This window comes from Lontra canadensis, unplaced genomic scaffold (genome assembly GCF_010015895.1).
Source record: "Lontra canadensis isolate GAN:19392208 unplaced genomic scaffold, GSC_riverotter_1.0 scaffold9, whole genome shotgun sequence".
In the NCBI taxonomy this organism is placed as follows: Eukaryota; Metazoa; Chordata; class Mammalia; order Carnivora; family Mustelidae; genus Lontra; species Lontra canadensis.
The window spans coordinates 11920877-11925885 of record NW_022631003.1 but is presented as its reverse complement, the minus strand read 5'-3'; positions in this window follow the sequence as shown (position 1 = coordinate 11925885).

Below are 5009 nucleotides of genomic sequence, written 5' to 3'. Positions count from 1 at the left end.
TAGCCAGCTATCTGACCTTTACCGGGAAGACTGAAATTCTTATTTTTAAGTGAAATTTTCCAATTTTAAAAACATGTGAGAGTCAGATGAAACACACCTATACACTGTATCTGGTATTTCAGTTACCAGCACTGACAACTTATGCTAGGTTTGAAGGCATTGATGAGAGGAGAGGAATCTTTTAAGATATAACTGGTCTGCTGAGTGTTTTAGAGACTGGAGTGCTAGCAGGTAAAGACAGAAGATGGAAGATTCTGGAAAGAGAGGTCCAATGGAGGAGGTGGAAGTCATGAGATCCATAGGAAGAAGAGATACATTTTCCTTTCAAATGAGAGGGAAGAAGAGAGTAAGAGAAGTGTTAAATATTGAGAATGAGACTTGAGGAAAATTAGGGAAGATTAAGGACTTTGAACTTAATTTCATCAGCGAACTCTTAGAAGTAGATGTTGAGATTTCCTGCTGAAGAGGAGGGAGGTGAGGACTGCACTTGGGCCATGGGAGGGTGGGGACAGTAGCAGTAGTCCCCAGGGTTAGAGTTCACCAAGTGACAAATCAAACAAAGATATGGTTGAGGTTGATGGGGTACGTCTATAGGGATTTTACATTTAATCAGCACTTTTTAAGTGGCTTCTGCATTCTGGGCACCTGGGGATTTCTAGTCAAGTTAAGGAGATAGGTGAAGAAATAAGTAATTATCACAAGGCTATAAATGTCACAGAGGGGTGCAAACAGGGTGCTTTTGGGACAAGAGGAGAAACATCTTGGAAGGCTATCTGAGGAGAGAGGATTTATGTCTATGTTTGAAAAATAAGTTGTAATAGAAAATAAGCTGATGGTTAACAGAGGGGAGGTGGGTGTGGGGATGGGGGAAATAGGTGATGGGACTAAGGAGGGCCCTTGTTGTGACGAACACTGGGTGATGTATAGAAGTGTTGAATCAGTCACTATGTTGGACACCTGAAACTATTATAACACTGTATGCTAACTACACTGGAATTAAAATTAAGATTTACGTAAAAAAGTTTTAGTCACTATGAAGGCAATGGTGAAATCCAGAAGAGAAAACATATACAAAATATTAGAGGTAACAGCAGGCATGGTGCATTCTGGAATTTCAGCTAAGTCCCTGTGTCTGAAACAGAATGCCCTTGGCAGAGCTGGAAAGGATGAAAATGAAGAGTAAACACAAAGAAACATGAATGGTCATGGAACTTGGACTTGCCCTATAGACAAGAAAAACCCATAGAAAGATTTAAAACATGACAGTGACATTATCAGTTTGTTAGAAAGAACATATCGACTATAATTGAGATCAAGAAGGAAGCCAATTTTGATGTACAATTACATACTCAGCCAAAGAGGATATATCTTGGTTGATTTAAGTTAATAATGTCAATCTTAATCTCTTTATCCACTGATTAATCTAGGGTTGGGACGTGTAGCCCACTTTAGGTTAATAGGATATAGAAGGATGTCCACAAGTAGCCTCTGGGAAAATAGGCTTTGATTAGTAGGAAGTACTTGAGAGGAAAGTTTCTGTTTCTCCATTCTTCCTCTCTTTCGAGATGTTGTTCTGTGAAGACAATAATGTTTGGAGCTGCAGCAATTATTTTGAGATCATGAGGCAGTAAGTCTAAGGATGAAAGCAACAAGTTGAAGATTGCAGAACACAAGACAGACCCTGAGCTCTTGGTGTTGGGGGAGGTCATCAAGAGGATGTGACCACTGGTTGACCCACAAACTGGACCCAAGCAATCAGAGGTTCTTCACCTTCTTCCCTGTCCTTGGAGTATACCTTTCTGCCCACCATTTCTATAACCAGAGCCATTTCAAGGGCACAACTTGAGAAAGTAATGTGTTGTTGAGACCATCTGAACTGTGTATGTGACTAAACCCCATTAAGGTCTCTAAATATAAACCTTTAAGATTCTGGTGACCAGGCATAGAGATCTACTCATCTTGTGCTGCCCAAGATGAACCTTGTATGAAAGTCCCCTTGCTTATTAAACTTCCACCTAGCAATCTGGAGTTGTCCTCCTCTTTTTTTTTTTATCTCTCCTTGCCCCCATGTAGAGGGGCCAGTTTCAGATTTCACCAGGGAACTCCCAAGGTTGCAAACCAACTATGGTGACACTTTTGTTTCCAAAACCACTCTGGGATGATTGGCCTTGAACCTAACAAACCAGTAATTAGTGCACCCATGACTTAAATCATGATTAGTTGGATATTTTGTTAATTGCCACATCGTCTTCTATGTGGCCATCACAGTAGAAAGTTTAAAAAGCAAGAGAGCCTAAACTGTTAGAGGTAATCGCTCATGTATAGTCTTATTTCTGTGCTCAAGAGATACAATGCATACTATTAGTTAATCTTCTATATCTATCACCCATCCTTACCCTTCACTTCCACATGTCATACTCAAATTAGACAAAGCTACCTTATTCATTCATGTTCTCATCATTGTACCTTTACTTGCTCTCTCCGAAATAGAATTCATTTCTTTCATTTAAAGTCCCAGTGTCACATGATGTAATGAGCACTCGGTGTTATATATAACTGATGAATCACTGAACTCTACCTCTGAAACTAATAACACACTATATGTTAATTAATTGAATTTAAGTAATAAATAAATAAATAAAGTCCCAGTGTTGGGGCACCTGAGTAGTGCAGTTAGTTAACTCTTGGTTTCAGCTCAGATCATGATCTCAGGATCGTGAGATCCATCCTTGCATCAGGCTCTGCACTGAGTGCAGAGTCTGCTTGAGATTCTCTTTCCCTCTGCCCTGCATGCTCTCTCTCTCTCTCAAGTAAGTAAGTAAATCTTAAAAAAAAAAAAAAAATGAAGTCTTAGTGTCTTGGGACCCCAGCCAGCTCAGTGGGTAGAACATGCAATTCTTGATCTCGGGGTCATGAGTTTGAGCCCCATGTTGAGTGCGGAGATTCCTTAAATAAATTAATTAATTTAAAAAAATTAAATCCCAGTCTTGATATTATATTTAACTATAGTTAATTGTGATGCCAGGGGTCTTGTTTTCTTTATCTGTGTGCCCCAGCATAAAAGCTGGCAAATAGGTGCTCAAAAAAATGTGTTTTAATGGAACTTTGACATAGAGGGTTTAAATAACAATAAAGAGAATATTGGACCTATTTTATATGTTTCCCCAGATTTGCCTCATTGACCTTCAGGCTGCTCACTGATAGAGAATCCTGATGGTGTTTACCTCCCCTGGTGTGAGGAACATCTCAGGCATGGCCTCCATCACACCCACATAGTAAGAGTTACAGTGGAACCATCAGTGTCAAACCACCTCATCTTGACTCATGGAGCCTCTGACTCCTCCAACCACTTCCAGACTCAGAGGCAATACTGTGCTTCTCAGGCTGTGGCTTCCCTAGTGGCAGCCTAGAGAGGTCTTGGGTTACACAGCCCAGGAGTATAAAGGACTTATCACTCTGTGAGGTCTACTTTGACGAAAGAAAGACAGGAAGTGAACAGGAGCTAGTACATTAACTCTTTTCCCTTCTTCCTTGATGTACCACTCTGGGCACCATGATTCTATATGGTGTGAACAAGCAACTCACCGTGTTTCTCGTGAAGCCATCACCAATCCCCTAATGTGCCACTTTGTATTTACTATTTCTCCATCCCTGATTGGCTTCCTCTCTACTCACTCTTGCTGCTCTGGGATTTTATCTCCTTCTTTCTAGTTATATTAGCATATGCCCTTGCCTCAACCATTGTTCTTCAGGCTAAGAGAAAGATTCTATTATTCAGCATCAGTTTTCTTATTGCATCTTTAAAATACATTGTATATTTGTGGATGCCACCTCAGTTTATATTCTTTGAAACACAGGTAGCCAGGGATGCCAAACAGTACAGGATTTTTAAAAACTCTTTTTAAGTAAACATTATCCATGAGAGATATTTCTTAAAAATCAGTCTGTCCAATTTTTAAACATACTTTTTTTGTTTGTTTTAAGATTTTATTTATTTGAGAGAGAGAGAGAGAGAAACAGCACGAGCTGGGGAAGGGGAAGAGGCAGAGGGAGCACAATGAGGGGCTCAATCCCAGGACCCTGGGATCATGACCTGAGCTGAAGGTAGAACTTAACCAACTGAGCCACCTACACACCCCCAATTTTTAAACATTCTTAAAGGAGGTTAAACAAGGTCTTAAGGGTACCAAATTAATGCCTATGATAAGCAAATATTTAATTGTCCTTGATTTTAAACACTGAGTTGTCAGTTTGAGTTTGATAATGACTCCTTTAAAGTGGCCTTATTTCTCAAGGCATCGGGCTTGTGTTGACAAGTTTCTTTGGAAGACTAATTGAAAGAAACACAATTAACTTTTGCTTAATGTTTGGTTATCTTAATGTCATCTTATATCAATAAAAGCTACAGCAAGCGGTCAGAGTATATGAGTTATTTTTCTTTTGACAAATGTGGAATAATACTAGATTATTTTAAAATCATTATTCTGTTTATCAGAGACTTTTTTTTGACACAGTCAAATTTGTTTTATACTGAATACACGGAGGAGTTATGTATAATTAATGGAAATATCCTCAGGGGAAAAATGAGGCTTCCATCTCAGTGGCAACATAATCGTCCTGAATTTATGGATGACTCTTAACTGTAGGGGTCTGGAATCATTAGCCAAAGTAAATGAAAAACATAATTTACAATAAAGATATTAACATACATAATTTTATTTGAGATAACAGAGTCTGAAAATGTTAGCATATTGCTACGCTACCCAGAACAGAAACACAAATACAAAGAAAAAGAATAAATATTGGGTCTGCTCTGGGAAGAACTAACAGAGGAATTATACAAGTCAAAAGGACATATCAAGGGAAAAAAAAGGAATACAGTAAATCTGACAAATATCACATTCTCAATAATTTGAATTTCAAATTATTCAAGCATACATTCTTAAGAATAGAAAAGCCTTCAGAAGTCTCCCAATTGAGGTTGGAAAATAATAGCATTAATACTAAAA